The following is a 20,399-nucleotide window of genomic DNA, read 5'->3' as shown; positions in this document are numbered from 1 at the left end:
GAAATAATTGCTGTCTGGGACTATCCCACAAACCAGACCAACTTTATAAAGAAGAATCTAAACAAGCACCTTAATGTGCTGAAAGCTCTAACCCCAAACAGATGGGATGCCATTACTAAAAGGCAGGTCCTTAAAATCTATCATCATTATAAAAAGCTTGGACATTGTTAAACCTGGGATGCTGTGTGCCCAGCTGGATTAATTAATACCCACTACTCATTGACCTTTCACTGAGAATGTGGACAATCATTCCCCCAAAGATAGATGATTCTCTCACTTGCCTTACATTGATGATGCATACAAAGCCTTTTGATGCAAAGTGAAGAAAAAACCCTAAGAACCACACAATTCCAGGCCACGTGATGTTTTCTTCTATGTTAAAGCAAATTTCACAGTGTATTCCAAAAACAGTATGTCACTAAGATCTCAGCGAAAATTCAGGACACCAGCTCATCAGTCACATCTAGTCACCTAATAATATACCAGATTCTTCACAGGCGGACATGCATGAAGCCCCACTGGCTTCATCAAAATTCACTGAGATATGCTGACTCTTCTTTAGTGCAAATTATGACCAGCATTTTACAAAACATGCAACTGTTCACATATTCTTTGTGTTCCTGTTATGTTCAAGAACTGTTGCAAAGTTCACTGTATTTGTTGTGTCAGACAAGAAATAATCTGTGTTGAACTTTTTACCACAGAGTCTCTACAATGCTGTTCTTCAGTAAGCTGTAGTCATTATTGAGCAGCACACACTGAAGGGTGAAAAAGGAACCTATCCAAGTCAAACTGCAGGAGACACATAAGTTGGAATTAGACCAGGACACCAGGGCTTATTTCCACTATCCTATAATAAGTACATGAGAACTTTAATGACCACAAATGGTCAAAATCCCAGTGTCATGTCTTATCTAACTGACTGCTGACAGCTCCAGCAAAGCTGTCCATTAACACCATGCTTGTGAACTCAGTATTGACTCCGAAGGCAGAGTACTGCCCACCAGAAAAAGGAAAGGAAAAAGCTGTGTCTTCTTTTGTTGCCTTTCCTAAACTGTGATTTATTTTCTATGACCCTGAACCTGAAGTAACAGGCTAAACAGATATGCTATGAACAAAGGCATTGAACCAACACCTGCTTAATTTTAAATATCACAGTAGCTACATCGAACAAAAAACAAAACAAAACAAAAAAAGTGGTTATAGTAAAAAAGTATATAAAGAAAGTATATAAATGCTACTTACCTTATTTATACATCCCCAGCTTCCACTCTTTTATATCTTTATATCTCAGGATTTTCTGATCCAGAGTTGGCATGCTTTTATTTAATAACTTTGGATGGATTCTCCTCCATGAACTTGTTTTGTCGCTTTTGAATCTAGTCAACTTTCAGCAGCCTTAACAGCCTCTGAAATGGAGTTCCACAACTTACTTAGTATCTCAGTATGGAAAAAAAACCATGTTTCATTTGTTTTGAACCACCCTATTAGTTTCACCTCATGTTCAGTTCTTACATGTGAGGAGGGTAGTCATTTTCCACTTACCTTTTTCATGCCATTCCCAGTCCTGTACATCTCTATCAAATTCTGCATCAGTTCCCCAGGCTGAAGATTGCAATATTGCTTTTATCATAAGGAAGCTGCTCTGTAAGTCTGATGACCTTTATCACTTTTCCCATATCCACTCTGAAACGAGAGCACGAGAATTACTTATAGCACTGAAGTAGGCCAATACTGCTGAAGTCAACACATGAGACAAAGCCACGATAACTGGGATATTTCTGGTCTTATTACAAGACGCTGCCTGATATTTTTGATTTTCAGCTTGGTCGTCAAGTCATCACTGCTCTTGCCGCATGCAGTATGACATCAAATTCCTCTGTTTGTCCAGAGATGGGCTGCCAGCTAGCTCTTTCTGCACTTTTTGTAGCCAACAAAAAGTAGCTCAGAAGTATTTGTCTTTCCCAGAAAAGCTTGGTGAGAGCCAAGTTTGCTCTTACCCTGAGAAACTGGGGCTAAGCCTACTGCCCATGGACAAAGACAAAACCTTTGGGGACCTTGATGTAATTAAGGTAAGTTCTGCCTTATTTTTGTCACCCTCTCTCCAGACAAATACACAAAATCTCCAGCAATGGCAGATTTAACTGAAAAGATTAGAGGAATTCTGAAACTGACTGGAAACTGCCACGAGGGGTTTAATCCCCATTCCACTTTTCTGGGTTCCAGATTCTCCCACCAGAAGGCAAAAACACCAGAGGTAACAGAAATTTCCTCAAAAGCCCTGACACTTAGCCCACAGCTTCTTACATCTCTATCAGTAGTACAGTTCTACCAACTGAACTGCAGCACTGTCTGTGATTGCCCAACCAGTTCTTACAGGTAGGATCTCAAATATTCTTCGAACCACCTGGGAGAAAATAAGGTTATACATGCATTACAGAGAACATAATCTGAATACAACAGAGCTTGTTTTATGCCCATCAATGTCAAAATCATCTGTAAAATCTTTATAACTGGAAAGGGTTTCTGAGAAGGAAAGAAAGAAGATCACATTTCGTTCCTCATGATCCAGACTGAATTTTAAACACCCAAAAAAAAGTGTCTGCAAGCTAAATAAATAGACTGAGAATTCAACAAGGCAAGGAAAAAAAAATGGCAACATGTTTTTTCATAATATAAATAATAAAAATTAAAGTGGTCTAATAATTAATAAAAATAATCTATTCCATGAACTACAATCTTCTTTTTTTTTCAGATTCATTTGTAGTCCACAGGACTGGGCAAAGAAAGAAGGCAGCAGGTCTTTTAAAGACTCATGAAGGTAACGTTCATGCTGTAGCTGATTCCCATTTGGAAGCTATTCACAAGAATAAATGTAAAGGATAGATATCCCATATAGATATATATTTATTTATAGAATATTAAAATATAGACATAAAATACAAAACAAAAAGGCTGACAATCTTCAGGACAGATGGCTGGCTCCTAGATTTTTGCCAGGAAATGCGTTCCTTTCTTCAATTATGACTAGATTTGTCAAGTTCTGATTATGTATTGATATGAAATTGTTACATCCAATCACATAACCAAAATTATACTACTAATAAGCAAAAATTTCATTAAAATAATGACAAAGTATTCCTGCTAGAAAACTTTATGCATCTCTACATGTTTTTTTTCTGAAATGTAAAAGCAAGTCAGAGGAGTAGGATGAAAACGTGTACTTGTATATACACATGATATCTGCACTACACACTCAGCCTTGTTTTGAAAAGAGCCAAATTATGATAGAAATAAAAATAGATTGTAAGTAGAAAGTAATATAAAATTATTCCAAAGACAAAATGTAAACATACAAACCATGCAGTTTCAGTAATGAAATGGAAATTACAAGACCTATGAAAAATTGTATAATTCCTTGGGCTGCCACTAATTCCACTGACAGCCTCTCCATCTATCGATTATGTAGAAGTCTAGATAGCAAGTATTATTTTCATTTCTTTATGCTATATAAGAGCAGCAGCTACAGAAACCCTCCAAATGGACCTAATCCTTCTTTCATACTTAAACTATTTTGTATCTTGGCAGAAACATATTTAGGCAACAATAAGGCAGTTTTGAAAAATTTGCAAAGGAACATATAATTGGAACACAAATAAATTAGTTGGTGTGGAGGGTACCAACAGGAGAACTGAAAGGTGGAAGTTTTTCTGAAGCTATGTCACAAAAATTACTAGAAGGCATGAGTGTGTAGTTAGCATTTATTCTTTCCATGTGATTTTTGTCCTGTATTGTATCAGGAAAGGAAATGATAGGATTTTTTAATTCTGTGTTTTACTGCCCTTCTGAATGCATTTTTCATATTCGATTGCACCATCTGGTTGGCAATTTGCCTATATGTCCTTCCTGCTTTCTCAGAAACTAAGTGTGGATGTGCTTAGGAAAGAAATGGGAGACATTGCCACTCCAAGAGTTGCCTGCCTGCACCATTTCAATTCTGCTCCCATTCTTGCCCCTTTGCTACTGTCCTATCATCATGTTTCTTACCTCTGAGCATCCTTCTGGCCATGTGCCGGGTTACTTTTAGTAGTAGTGATATCAAATGTTTACATTTCACATAGCTTTTTAAAGAAACATTTCCATGTATTCTCTTCACAAATGAAGGAGGTTTGGGGTTGGTTTACATTTGTTTTATTTAAGGTGCATGGCACCACTATATTTTAATACATGTTGGTATATCCAGACACATGCTTCTTCCCCCTCTCTTTCACTCCCTTTTTAAACTACTTATATTTCATAATAAGTCCATGTTTTAGAAACATATTTTCCACACACTTTTCATTTTTGTGTTATTTATAAAGTTTTTTCTCAGAAATACTAGACATTCAATATAAGGATGACATATGCATAATGCACACAGACATTTCTTTTCCTTTTTTTTTTTTTTTTTTAATTAACATCTCTTTATATCATAAAAGGTAGCGGCACTGCTTCCACTACAGCATGCCCTTTAACCACGAGACAGCCAGGAGCCATCATGGGAGACGGGGCACCATTTCACAATTCCCAGCAGCGACTTTCCATGCTGGAGGGCTCTGTACATCTTAGAATCCCACACCAGGTCCACATGTACATGAAGTGAGTTTAGCTCACAGTTCATAGCCCTCTCTCCAACAGACCTGGGGAGAGCCCAGGTAATATTATCCCTTGTCTTAGGCTTGCCATATTAGAGGCAATAACATTTTCCAAATATATCAAAGGTGAATGTGAGATAACCAGGACTCCCACCTATTTAGAAAGTAAACATAATCGGAGCATGAAAGGTACAGTGCATATGAATTTGTTGCCATATATGGGCCATCTATGGGCAAATAAATCTTTTTTTCCAGCAAAGGTCAAGAGCACCGGTGGACTTTTCTCTCAGAAACCACAGATATTAAAGAACACTGCTGATGAATGTATTTGTGAAGATCCAGATGCACAGATTTTGCTGAAATATCTGTGTTTTCTTACCCAGTAACTGCACATCTGGAAAGACTACACCAGACTAACAAGAAGCTGTTTAAAAACTTAGGGTTAAATCCATAAGAAGTCTTAGAAAGGAGACAAGAACTAATACAAAACTTAGATCCTTCGGAATCTTAGTTCAGATAGCACCTAATCCTGTAGTTTATGGGCTATGACTGCCAACGTCATATCCATCAATGACTCTTTCATAGAAAGCTCCTTACTTACTAAAGGTTTACTTTTGGGCATGCTTAGCAGTAGTCAGTCTTCACAGTGCTGATAAACTCAATGCTCAGGTCAGACCTTAATCCCCACTGGATTCAGAAGCATTCCTCTGCCTACCACATTGCCTGCAATAGATGTTCAACATCCATTTAATTAGGTTCCTTACAAAATACAGAGCTGGAAGATGGAACGGTAGCACACCATTGTGTTTTAATCTACAAAAGATATCCTTACCTTAGAGACAAACTAGTACCAACTATTCATTTTGTACATGTTGATCAACACACCATCCTTCTCCCTGCAGCCTCCCTTTCTTTCCACCTTCTCTTTAAGTATTGCAATAAACATTACAACCCACGAGTCATAAATAGAATCTATTCATTCCATTTAGATAACTGGAAGAACGTGGTACTCTGTGAGTGGTGTAATTTATGAAGTTGGCTTCGGTACATGTAGGGAAATCCCTGCAACTCAGACACCTCAGCACAGCTAGTTTTTTTCCTTTTCCTCACAAATGTCTCCTTTGACCTCAGCTGTACACATAATACTTTTACAGCTCTGCACATCTCTGAATGTCCCTGCTCTCCTCTAGAACCAAACTCTGCCATTATTGTCTAACTGCTGGCTGGCTCAGAGGCAGTCTCCTCTCATTTCTGAGCTATTTATGAGTTAATTGGGTGCCACAATGTTTGCTGAGTATTTTTCTAAATGGCTTTTTGTTAACCTGACATAAATAATCATGACAATTGGCAACTTTTTATAGGAAATGCCCCTGGTTTTCTATTAAGAGGTTTTTGGTTATGCCAAAGCAGCGCAACTTGCAAGAACTGATACATTGAACACTGTTTCATACAGTTATGCCTGTGAAAGCTCTTTCAATACTGAAGCAGTGTCAGTATTTTCAACAGGATACAACATATATACTTATATATGCAGCTATTATAAAATAGAGAACCCTCAAAACATTCTGAGTACAAAACAAGTTTTCAGAATTAAAACACATTTACCATAGTTGAGATACCCATAGGGTCTTAAATAGAACCATTATTCTACATTCCAACTATTAAGACATACTGCAGTATCATATATGCCAGAGCAGTGTAACTGTTAGTAAATGATGACTTTTTAATGGGAAACCCTGTACATGTTAAAAATATGATACCCTTCCTAATCCTATGTAACTAAAGATATCTTATGCAGATCATGAAGATTTAGAAACCTCTGAAAAACAGATGTGCCAAGCAACCCACTAAAAGCAAGCATATATTGAATTTATTTATTAATTTATACAGTGCCCATCTCAAAGCAGAGTCTGGAATCCTGTACAGAATAAACAAAAATTAAACCAAACTGGGCTCAGAGCCAAGAGAAATCAGCCGTACCAATAAGAGTGGGGGAGGGTGAAAGAAAACTATTCCAAAAAGATATATACATGTCTCTAGATACTATGCTATCTTGGTGGACACATCACAATATCAATACTGGAAGTATCAGAGTTGCAATTTACAGCAAAGATAGAAATATTTGAGGGAAAAAAAGGAGTAATTATGACAGAGTTAATTTACAGCTATTGAAAGCCACAGTACAGAGGCAATTACAGTGGAGGAAATACAAACTATGTGAATTTTGAATGAAGATTGAGTATATGTTCTGTCACACAACATCTGTAAGATTTCAGCTCTAACTATTGATCATACCGCATTTTATTCTTTGTTTGTGATATGTAAACAATAAGAAAACATTGAGAATACCATGTGAAGGCTTTCTGGTGGGTATTCCCTCAAATATATGAACTCTTATTCTATCACTGTCCTCCTTCCCATATTTTATTTATAACACATCAGGGTTTTTAGTCCTTTTTAAAATTTTGATGACTTAGATGAATAATGATGAGGTAGCTGCCTAAATACAGAGCTACTATGAAGAAATGCCTCTGAGGTCTGGACAGAGAGGACAGCGAAGAGGCACATTTTATTTTCAAAGACCAGGGCACACAATTAAAATGGCTTTTGGCTGTGTATCCTCTCCTGATGTTGGCTCTTTTTTCATCATTATGTTATTTTACCTACATCACTGGGGGTGAGCTTTTACAACCATTTTTTTCCTGACATTGTCTCTCCTAGGACAGCCTAGTATCAGCCCTGCTTGTGACACACGGAATTTTACATGTTTATTCACTGAAGACATTTTCAGCAACTGCCCTGCACTACAACTCACCTACTCAGTTTTTCACAGTCTCTGCCAAAACAATCCTCTCCTTATTAAACTAATGAAAACTTTAGCAACAGGTTCATATTCCCTTACCATGGAACATGATTTCAAAGACAGATATAGCACCTGTCCTGGTTTCAGCTGGGACAGAGTTAATTTTCTTCTTAGTGGCTGATGCAGCGCTGCGTTTTGGATGTGGTGTGAGAACAAAGTTGATAGGACACCGATGTATTTAGTTGTTGCTGGGTGATGTTTACACTAAATCAAGGACTTTTGAGTTTCTCAGGCCTTGCCAGTGAGAGGGTGGGAGGGGCACAAGAAATTGGGAAGAGACACAGCCAGAACAGCTGACCCAAACCAGCCAAAGAGGTATGCTGTACCATTGAACATCATGCTGAGTGTATAAGGTCATATATACCAGGAAGAAAAAGGAACAGGAGGATATTTGGAGTGATGGCATTTGCCTTCCCAATAAACTGTTAACACGTGCTGGAGCCCTGCTGTCCTGGAGATGGCTGAACACCTGCCTGCCCATAAGAAGCAGTGAATGAATTCCTTGGTTTCTTTTCCTTAAGTGTGAGCCTTTTGATTTGCCTATTAAACTGACTTTATCTCAACCCATGAGTTTTCTCACTTTTACTCTTCTGATCCTCTCCCCAGTCCCACTGTGGAGCGCAGCAGTGTGGCACTTAGTTGCCAGCCGGTATTAAACCACACCACCACCCAAATCCAGATCACAGAAAACCTTAAGACCTTTACTTCACCAGTTGAGGGTTTTGAGCTATTTATAAAGAGGTGAAGTCTTACTGAATGTGAGTGGTACAGCAATGCTACCCAAAATACCAATGCTACTGATGCTGAGCCCTAGAGAAAATGTAAACACAGCGGAGACATGAAAAAAGGTATATGCTATAGTCTCAAAGGATGGATATTAACTAATAATGTGTAGGCCTAACTCAATTAATTCATTCTGCACTGCATATAATATTAATATACTGAGAAACATTATTCTGGAAAAACCAAAATTGCTTAAAATACATAATTTTAAAAATATTGTTTTCAATGACTTTCCACTTCATTTAGCATTTTGAAAATTGGTAGCTGAATTCTGTAACAATATGACTAGTTTAATTAATCTCTTACAAATATAATATAAAGGAATGTGCTATCCCAGCTTTCTTTTTCATAATAATTATAAAAATACATTTCAGATTAGTAGATTAAATCAAAATCCTTAACACTATTGCACAAAGCCCTCACAATTAACCTTATCACTGGCTTAAAATAATTATATCTGTATCTAAATATTTATTTCAAGCCCTAAGTTTGCTTCCTAATTACATGTAACGTTTTCAGGGGAGGACGCTTCCCCTCATACCTTTCCAGGTAGGTACCTGCACATCCAGGAGGTCATAGAAGTACTCACACACATGCACAAAACATTTTTCCAGGGAAATTTTAGCAGAACATGTCTTTAACTCCCATGATTAAAAAATGTTTTCTCTTTCATTTTACTAGGAATCGCTTATTGATTTAGATCACAGCTGAATTCCTGAATCAGCTGTATCAGAGATGAAGCTGTTCATACTTCTAATTATAACACACTGTTTTCATTTGCCCTTTCCTGTACATAACTACAATAGATCAGGATACAACATTTTCTCTCCTGGGTGTTTGCCTCCAGATGATTACTATTTTCTGAAAGTTTCAGCCAAAGCAGCTCATTCCAAAAACATGGCAAAGAGAATACAGCGTTCTTTGCCAGAGTTACTCAATTCTGGCAACTCATTCCTTTAAATGCTTTAAACTCCCAAACTTGAGGGCAAAGATATGAAAAACAGAAGCAGGGAAGGAAGCTGAAATTGTAGAAGAGGGAAAGTAATGAAATAAAGGGTCTGAGGGACAACCCTCTTCAATAAATTAAATTAGGCAAGTCCAAAACTGGAGCAGAAAAAAAGAAAAAACCCCAATTATCCCAAACTAATTCTCCAATACTTAGCAGCAACTTACAGAACTATAGTACAGACCTCCAGCAACAGTCCCGCAGAATCATGGCATCACTCAGGCTGGAAGGCACCTTGGTGGGTCTCCAGTCCAATCTCTTGCTCAAAGCAAGGTCAACCCAGAATTCAGATCAGGTTTCTCAGGGCTTTGTCCCCTTGGGTCTTGAAAACCTTCAAAAACTGCAGAGTACACAACCCCGCTGGACTTCTGTCCCAAAGCTTAATTACCCTCTCAGTGAATTTATTTTTCCTCATATCCAGGCAAATCCTCCCTAGTTCCAGTTTTACCATTACATCTGTCCTGCCACTGTGGACCTCCCTACATTTTCAGTCAACTCCTCTTTTGTACTGGAAGGTCTGGAAACAATGCCAAGACCAGACAAGCTGCTGTGGAGAAAATAAGGACATTAAAACTGGATTACTACAGAGACCGAGAGCAGGAATTAGATGAGATAAAGTGCAGTGAAAGCACTCTAGTAAACAGCAAGGATGGAAACAGAGGGAATGAACATGGGAACTGGGACTAACAGAAAAATTCTGTAACTTATGTGCTCCAGAAACTTCAAGCCACACCTATACTTTTGACCACATTTATAGGCAGATAGTCTGAGTGCAGTGTCTCAACTCAGGCAAGGAAAAACAGTGGAAACTGGATTTAATTGGGTATGTGCCACAACTTCTTATAATAAAAATCTGAGATACTAGCAGTTCATCATTTCATGGAAGCACTGTGAAAAATTAGTATTTGCAATGCATGATGAACACCACAGGAAAGTTCACAAAGAAGGATTAGTGTCTTGAAAGCAGAATGTGAATAGTGTGCAGCAAATATGGTCCGAGATTGCGCTCTGACCAAGGAAAGCAAAAAGAACGCATAACTTCTCACTCAACAATATCTATTTCTATGTGCTAACGGAGGTTTCATCCCACAGAAGCAAACAGTGCTCTGGCCGGGTATTTAGCATTGTATCACTAAGTACAGACAAGGGAGATGAATTAAGGCTACTAACTTACTTCTGACCTTAATTAGGTATTTACTAACTTTGGAGTTACTAACTTTGGAAATTTAAGATGCTCTTTTAATGCAGTTTTCTGTATGTAATAATAAAGCATGTGCCTATTTAACTGATTTTGATGCAAGAGGACACCTGATAAATTAGAAGCACGCAGTCATGAAAAGCCAATGGCATGCCAGCTGTGATGACTGCTGCAGTATTTGCCATAGTTTACAGGTCCAGATTGCTATTTATTAACATTAATTTCCCAGCATGCAACCATTTATTTCAGGCACTTTCTGAGGTCAGCTCTTGTACAAGTAGCTTAAACCTATTTTCATATGGAGCCTGTTCAAAATCTCATTACTGAAAATGGGAACAGTTCAACTGATGTGGATTGAAATCAATGGATTTTGCAAGAACATCCATATTTCTGAATGTGTAAGCTACAACTCAGCTAGGTACTTAGGTATGTGCATGTTAATAGTCTTTTTGATATCACTGGTATTACCAATGTTCTCAAAATGAATCATACACATACCTATAATGCCAGGTAAGAGCTCACACTAAAACCTAGAGGAAAGAAGGGACAGGAAAGGCCGGGAATATGATAAGTAATGGGTATGTTATTACTTTACAGGCAATGCAAACAGAGGAAAGGAGACAGAGGAGGAGTAGTAAATAGTCAGGGAAGCAGTTCAATAACATACTCAAGATGCACATAAAGTCTATAGAAAGTTTTTCATTCTCTTTCCCCCAGACGTTCAGCAAGAATTTTTGTGCTTCTAGAACTTGCAGCTCAGTGGCACATGGGGATCTTGCTTTTTAAGCAATATATTGAGAATAATTCAGTATCAGATAACATTCCTGAATGAAGTTCAAAGCAGTGGAATAGAGATTCTGAGATCTGTCTATAGCTTGTTTGGCACAAAAGAAGAGTGCACCATTTAACTCATGTTCTTCACTAAACTATACTATGGGAAAGAGTTCTAGTTTATACAGCAGCATGTGCATAAACACAGCTGAACTCATTTTGACCAATGATGTAGCAAATGCGTCAATATAATCCATTGTATAAATGTTGGGACCAAGCCTGCAAAACCTCATTCATGTGAATAATCCCATCAATACAGAGTCTAGATTAAAGGATACAAATAAAACCCCAGCAGAGTTAGAGTTTTAGGCTCATCATTTTAGGGAGAGATAATGTTCATATAAACATCTAAACTTCTGGGGCACTCATTAGAATCCAAGTGCAAAGCTCTTAGCATCTGACCATTAACATGCTGGCAAATAACGTTCTCTGTGAAGTAATCAAGCTCTTTTTCAGAATATGACCAACCCTGTGTACACCCCAGCTTCTTAAAATTTTCAAAAGCTTTCTAGCTTTTGATTTACTACTTTTCTGAGGTTTATCAACTGCTTTTAGTTTCTTGGCACGCCCCCAAACTCATCTAGGCAGTAGCATGAACCCAATGATCTTGGCATCCAGAATTCTACCATAAAAAGCCAAATACCTTTCTTACTGTCATGGTCAGTTCAAGCTTTTAATATCCAAAATTTTCCTCTCCTGCAATGTACACGCACACACGGAAATAACCTTCGCCCCACAGAGCGTGCACACAGATGACCTGATTGCAATTTTTGCTGTCACACTTAACCTCACTGCTTTAAAACCAATGTTTCCTATATACAATGGTAATTGGAAATGGCCTTCAACAGCCTCTCAAGAACAAAATTATATTATATAATGACATTTAAGAATTAGCAAGACACCATATCACCTTGTTTATCCCTAAGTAACAGGGTATGATGAATGAGAAAAACTGATCCTAGCTAATGCCTTTCTGACCACCAAAATTCACTAAATGGATGATCCTAATTGCTTCCTAGTGCTCCTGAAATACCATATTCAAAAAACTTTACTCTTATAATCTATATAGATAGTTTTATTTAAAAATAAATCCATCTGTGTATGCTTCAGGCCTTATTTTAATGAAATTCTACCCTTCTTGTAAATATGGCCACACAGAAACCATGGAAGTGACATTGTAGACTGGGATTTCCACTTATGTAAAATGCTGTTTTAATGAAAAACTGACATTTTGCTTAAGTAATCAACCTTGAACTTATTGATAGGTAAAACACTAATCTCTTCTTTGCCAAACCCTGGGGATTGCACAACTGTTTAATCTTGCATAAGTTTTCATTGAACTATTTTTAGATGATTCAGAATAATCACTAACCTTATTTAACACAGGACACATCTTTACTGTTTTGCCTTTCTCTGTTAGACTTTATTTGGGTGGGTGGAGCTTTCCCATCCCAAAATGCAAATGCTATTTGTAGCTAAGCTCCATGCTAAAAGGCACTATAAGCATTAATTTATTAATTGCTTTAACTGACAGAGAAACTAAGTATCTTGAGGTTTTCCAATTCTGATGAGATTTCCTGTGCCCAATATTCAGTTACCAAAACAAACTTACCATAAATTGCAGTTTGCACTAGTGATGTGCAGCCATAGAAGCACTAGTTTTTGTGAAGATGGGTCCTGTTAGTAAACCCACTGCCCCAGTTTGTTTTCCTACTTAACCTCTTTTTCCTTGCAAGGGTAAAGTCTGCTAAACTCCTATGCCTTGAGCACACTTGGAACTACAACTCTGCTGCATAATGAACGTGCCCGTCGCTGCCAAGGTTCGGAAAACGTTTGGGCACAGGTGTTGGTTCCTTGTCAGCCTCCAGGGCCAATAAATGGAATCTCTGCAATGTAAAATGAGACAATACATTCACAAAGTCATTATGTTTTCCCAGAACATGCTAAGTTCCAAAATAAATGCATTTCAAGCCTTATAACACTCCCGTATTCATAAAGCTCATTACTGTTTTTAATTTTGCTTGCTGCTTATTTACTGTTTACTCTCTTGCTTTACTGCCCTGCTGAAATTGCTGTTAATTGATACCCCAAATGGAAAGAAGCAAAAAAAGGAACACAATTCCAGAAATGCTCAGTCTCTAATTAATCCTGCCATAGACCTACTGCTGCCAAGGTGGCACCACAGTAAAAGGTTAAAAGAACATCTTCCAAATTTCTGTATCCTCTTTAATCTCTCTGTCAATCTTTTAAAGTGGCTTTCTGGCAGTGAAAGTAGCCATCTCTATCCTGTGACAAAATACTTTTGACAGAAGAGATGACCTTACAAGCAAAATTATGATGTCTCTCTAATGACCGCAGCTGTCTTAGCGTGATTTTCATAGAAACAAACTCCCTCTGAAAAATGAGAAATACAACAACTTTTCCCTACAAACAAATCTTATATCCCTTAAAGTGAGATTATCAGCAGACTCTCATACATAGCTTTTCAGGAAGGATTTCCCATGGTTCTTGAATAGCATTCCCCAGGGATACACAGTCCCACTCCCCACACATGGTAGAGGTGCTTTGCTTGGTTTTATTCTTGCTAATGAATCGTATCCTACTCCCATTGCTGTCCCTTGAAAATCCCACCGAATGTCCCTCAAGCTGCTTGCCAACCCCAGCACCACCTGTATCTGCCTCCACCAATAATGAACGGTACTGGCCCACATCTATCTGGCTACACAGATGCCAGCTTTGCTCCATCTCAGAACACTTCAACAGACCCAGTCTGTTCCATGCATAATTTCATGAGGTTGAACCTCCATATCTTATGATGGCTTAAAAAGTGCTTACCTAGGCAAAGTTTTCTGCAAATTCTCATAGGCTTTTGTGCATGCTGCATGGTGAATGTATGCTTTTAATGTTTGCACTCGTTTTAGTTCAGAATCGTTCCACTGCACAATATTGCAAAAAAAGCCTCCATGACTGGCAAAATTGTGCAGTAAAACAAGTACAATCAGCTGATAACAATAAAGAATGGTGCACAATTGTTCATTTCCTTAGCAAGAAAACAATCAATTTAGCAAAGCAACAAAATCAATGAAATATCAGCTATTCCCCAGCCACTGCTTGCTTTCTCCCATCTGAACTCTGGAGCCTTTCTTTCTGCGATGGCATAAATGACAACAGGAAGATTGGAAATGATGGTCGCAGTGCTCCTTCACCTTTCTCTCAGGAGCAAGACCAGCAGAGAGGATTTCTAAGGGTAAAGTCATACAAAAATCATACCCTCCACTGTTTCAAGGAAATTTAAATTTGAACCTTATTGATAGGAAGATGAAATGGTGATTTTTTTCTGTAAACAGCACACAATAGCTGGGGTTTCAATAATGTATTTATCCACAGACAGGGGGGAAAATCCATCAGTGTTTTTACACGCTGGTATTTATCAGCTATTTTTCAATCTGCACTCCTATCATACCATAATTATCAGTCCTTATCTTTTATTGTTAATAACTGTTATGAACATGATTTAATACAACATTAATACATATCCACTTCAAATAAATGGCAATGCACAGAATTTAATTTATCTGAAAATTTTCTTGTTGTAAGTTATGACTAAGTTAAATTTTTTTAAAAGTACACAAGTGATATTAGTACTAAAACTTGTTTTTGCAGTTCTTTCACAATAGTTTTCTTTTAACAATCATATCCTTTAGCAATCTTCACTAGCAACTAAATACATTTTAATAATGCCTTATTTCTAATTATTAATACTGCATTCATTTTTTTCAATTGGCTTTTAATTCTGTAGCTTTAAGTGAAAAGTATGTCAGATGAGCTGACAGAAATAGCAACCTTTTACGAGATAAACCCAGTCCTTTGGAACCTTGCAAATTAGTGAAATATATTCCTTGAGAAGTAAAGTGCACAGGCTTCTCACGTGAATAAGACTTGCTGTGCAAACTGTTCACAGGGCTTAATCCTGCCTCCATTAAAGCTTACAGAAGTTATTCATCAGCTGCAACGTGACTGTGATGTCGGATAACTAACAGTAGCTTTCTAAAAATATTTTTTTTAATAAAAAGATTTGAGTCTGAAAGTTTTTGAAATCCGAGTCAATGCTTTCTACGAAATCTCTGTAATGCTTTTATACCGACAAAAATCACACACTACACTGCTAGGGGCAGACTGATAGTGTGAGGCAGTGAATGTGATGCTTTTTAACAACACATTTTCAGTTATTACTATAAAATTGTAATTAGATAGTAAATTACAATGTTAATATTCACTTTGAACAAATAAGTGTTTGTAGTTGTAGAACTGGGCATTATTATGGTAGCACAGGGACCTATTCACCAAGTAAGACACAGACTTTCTTCATAAAAGTTATTCTATTCTGTAGTTTCTTCTTATGAACTTGCATGAAATGCTAGCTTTTTATGTGCATTATTTGCTGAAGTCATCTTCGCCGATATCAAAATCTATATTTCCCTTTGGGGAAGTGCCAAAACAAACATTTTTCTCATCTGGTTCCACTATCCAAAGAAAACAAAAAAATGAAAGAATAATTTCTCCCTGTACAGAAAAAAGATTATGTAAATGAAATGACAAACTTAAACTCTGATCAGCCATACAGGAACTTTAACATTTCTTTCTCCATTAGAAAAAAAAGTGACTCTAATAATGTTTACATGATATACTAAAATACACTTAAATATACATTATATATGGAATCAGACAGATTTCATATACATTATAACAACAATATAATACTATAATATTATACTGCAGTATAATTTTTATATAATGTTTATATATAAGAACATTTATTACATCGGCAATATTTAAAATAATAAATTTATAAACATAATAAAGTAATATTTAAAAGTAAAAAATCCTTGCTTCGTTTCAATTATATTTGCTGAGTTTTCCCCTTTCTAGGAATAGTTCATTCTACAGTTGAGGAAGCTATTTTAGAACATGTACAAAGCTTTTTCCCAGTTTGAATACAAGGAAAGATTAAAAATACACTTTATTCATTATCTGAAATAATTTGCAATGTATTTTGTATGTCTACTGCTTATAAAAGTTGAAATTTGGTTTTAGAAAAGTGTCTCAGAAAACATATTAGAAGGTGGTTCAGTGATGAACTTTTGCAAATTACGTTATGGGCATGTAAACTACAGTTTTAACTATGATCCAGTGATCTCCAGAAGACAGGCTTCACAGAGCTAGCTAGCTCTAAAGTAGGCATGCACAGAGAGGTCTCATTCCATGTGCATAATGTTTTGTAGCAGATGTGCAAGAAAGCAAACCCTGTATGCCTTTGGAATGTTAGGAATTACCAGTTTTCAGAATCAAAAAGCTATCAACCACACAATAACCATAACGCTTTTGCACAGAAAATTGGCAGGACTGAAACTGGACAAGGCAATCCTCCATTTGGCAAAAAGGGGATAAAACAGTTCTAGAAGAGTTTGGTTTTGAAATTTCAGTGATCAATGGACTCTGCTCATAGGCTGAGAGCATTAGAATAAGTCCCAGGAGAGATGGATGGAGCAAGCAGAGAGGAGGTAAGGCTGCCAAAAGGTGCATGATAAGTACATTTATCACATGGTTTTCCAATTTATCTTATATGCCTCCAATTTTTCATATAGCCCCCATTTATAATCATCATATGAAAAATTAGAGAAGCATGTGATAAACTGTGATTTGTGATTTCTAATAAGTTAATCATTTATCCATGCAATTTAAAATTAACTTTTAATAATGTCTGGTTTTTCAGGATGCAAAAGACCAAACACAAGAAAAGATATGAGGATGACCAAATTGACAAAAACTAAAGACAAAATGACAAAAACTAAGTTTCATCAATGTAAATGCACTTTCATAAACCAGTTTCTTGATCTGTTTTTTCTGAAATAAATGATTTCAACAGTAAACTGAAAAGATTCCAGAATCACAAACCAGATTGGAAATTTTGTGACTAAAATGAAGTATCTTTAAACCAAAGTGCTTTTAGGTAGCATTATCACATTATTGACCCATTGATCTATTTCCTTAGGACTTAACACATTCCAAAATGTCTTCGCCATTTCTTTTAAATATGCCATTCAAAGAAAAGTTTTTTCTTTTTTTGAACCCTGGGCATCCTAGAATCCTGAAGAATATTTATATATATATCTCTAAATATATATCCATTTTGGTTTTAAAATTATAACTCTAGTACTAATTGCACTTTAGAAACCCAGTATGTAACTAAAATTACTGCATCATCAATTAAAATAAAATAAATATAAGCAAAGTATTTAACTAGTTTGGATAAAATCCATTATTTTCATTAATGGACCTAATTTTTATTTTATTAGGGTTTTTTACTATCAGATTAAAAGCACATTTTTTATTGTTTTTCCTAATGCAATTCTGTGTGATATGCTCAGAATGAATAGAATAGTTATTGTTTTAATTATTTTTTTCATTTTGTTTTTTACTCTGTTCCTATTCACATTATTTACTACTTTTCAGATTAGTATCATACCATTTACTGTGTCCACAAGTGCACATACACTAAACATGTACATGTATATACATATAAACCTTTATATATATACACAGACATTCTTTTAGAAATCTATTATAAAACAATTCCTTCTACTGTTGGAAAGAAGTATAGTATATACAAATAATAAATAGTTCCTAAACTGCTATATAGGCTTTAGCAATATTTACAAATTTTAAACTATCCTTCCCCACCTAAATGATTGAGCCAATTTACTCAATGAATTTAAGTGAAGCCATTCCAAATTGCAATTTGAAGTTGAACTCCATCTGATACTTAAAAGACTGTAAAAATATTAAAACCACTTGTTTAAATATTTGGGTCGTGTAAATGCCAGGCGACCTAAGTGTAGAGTTTCCAACATAAATAGTCATGACTGTCATTCTTGTAGGTGAAAGTAATGTGTGGGATGACAGAGAGAAAAATCTTTAGAACTCTTGATTCCAATGTAATTTCTATGAGACTGTTGCCACTAACTTCTGTGGAAAGATTAGAACATAAGATCTTAAATATAAGATACAATGGATATTAACTTAGTTCTTTGCTTAGTCAGGTAGTTGTTTATGTAGTCTTAAAGTATTGTACAGTCCTTTGCTGTATCTGCAAAAACATTGCTTTTTGGACTGGCTATTAAAAAAAAAAAAAAAAAAAAAGGATGTCCGTGAGCCTGATACCCAGGTACAGTGTAAGTCTTGTAGACAGTCATCTAGTACATAGAGAAAAAACACCCGTAGGAAAAAAAATTTTAAAAATCTCAAATTACTATCTGCAAGGGCAAAATCTAGTTTCAGGAAGGTAATGATAACCACACACAAAACATGGAGCAAGGCCAGTCTATAACAATTAAACATTTGATCTGGACATCTTATAGTAACTTCCCCATCACTTCACTACTATTTATATTTCTCTCCTCATCGTAACTAACTGAGAACAATACTTTGCATTCCACAAAGGTTAAAAAAACCCTCTCAGTGAAAATAAAAGTTATTATTCAGAGCTAATAGAATACTCAGTATCACTAAAGATTAATTACTGCTCTTTTGAGGACTTCTGACAGACCAATAAAATGATATGTACTGAGCACACACAAGGAAAAAAAAACCTAAAGCTAGTAGAATCAACATATTAACAGGTATTGTGACTCTTCCCATAAAATGGACCAATGATCTCAATTATACCATAGCTTCCTATACAACAGACTCATAACAATACTTTTCTGGGCTTAATTTTCATGAATTGCTGATAAATCTTACAGTATGCAAGGAATAAACAAACAGGAAAATCCAGACTTTTAATTGCACTCACAGAGCTGACCTCTTCGGTAACCACAGTGAATGCACTTACTTAAGCACACAGAAGGTTTTGCTTTTCCACACCGTTTCATCCTGTATCATACTGCACACAGTTGTGACATCACCTTATAGTCTGCTTCAACTTTCAGTACCTGAACTGCCAAAAGGTGCAAGCTGTGAATCTATTTGAACAGTAGCCCTCATCCTGCTAGTTTTGGTGCCAAAGGCACAGTTTCTTTTAGAGTGTGGTCATTTTGCTTACGGAGAAGCCAGGTTAGAAACCGAGCCTACTGTTTGGTTGGCACAAGGTATTATCTGCCATTCCTTTCTGAACCGGAAAGTAGGCAACTCGAGCTCCAAAGTCAAACAATCCTACTTAGGAACTCAGCTTACCGCTCATGCGCGCAAAGTTTAATTTACTTTCAAAATATCCCAACCTACCAAAACACTTATTGTTTATTTGACAGAAAGAATAAGGCAGTTGCTGCCTGTTCCTGTGCTGCTTAGACGTCGTAAGCAATGCCATCTGGAGCAGACTATTTGCTGGAAGGTTGCCAAAAGGTACTCCAATGGTTTACCAGGGAAAGAGGTCTTGACTCGTGTACAAGGTGATGCTTTCTGGAGGCTGTATGGGACCAACGAAATAAGATCTTACGGAGCCACAAAGCATTACAATAAATGACACTAGAATTTAAAAAAACACCATGCATTAACTACCTTTTTGTCCACTAAAGAGAAAGGGACTTTTATGACTGACACTATTTTGGCTAATATTGTGTGCATCTTGAAAATCTCACCCAAAAGACTTTATGGTACACTGTTGACAAAAGTTAGAATAGAAACAATATTTTGATGCTCAAGTACATCTTTCCTGTTACAAATTGGCAATGGAAACAGGTTTCTTAATATAATCTGGCAGCAGGAAATCACAATAAGATTTCAGCCCATAAGAGTGGTTTAAGGAAAAAGGTTGTTGACGAGGTGAAATCATATGTCAGCATCATGCTAATCTGGTGATAGATGCTGCAGAAAACATATAGGTTAAGATGTAGGTGATTCAAGTTGCTCTTGCTAAATCACAAGGGTAATGATCCTTTACCCTTAATTCTGGAGACAGAATGCAAAACTCATGTTGACTGTACTTACTTAAAACCCCAGACTGGCTTTAGGTGCTATTTGTATCTCATTTGAAATCTCATTTCTGACTCTTTGGCAAATTTGGGGTTTTTTTTCAATTGCATCGTA

At 36.5% G+C, this 20,399-nt stretch overlaps 1 long non-coding RNA gene across 1 annotated transcript in view; it reads left to right on the top strand.

The window, feature by feature from the left end:
* The window catches only part of LOC308053619, a 32,604-nt gene extending 14,089 nt beyond the window's left edge, over positions 1–18,515 (top strand). The window contains exon 2 of the long non-coding RNA XR_013923697.1: positions 1–18,515. This exon is cut by the window's left edge and continues 9,384 nt beyond it. This is a non-coding gene — a long non-coding RNA (uncharacterized lncRNA).
* The last annotated feature ends 1,884 nt before the right edge of the window (positions 18,516–20,399 follow it).

The sequence above is a fragment of the Falco punctatus genome (genome assembly GCF_963210335.1).
Source record: "Falco punctatus genome assembly, chromosome: 14".
NCBI lineage: Eukaryota > Metazoa > Chordata > Aves > Falconiformes > Falconidae > Falco > Falco punctatus.
Note: the sequence above shows the minus strand (reverse complement) of the source record. Positions and strands in the feature narration are given on the sequence as shown.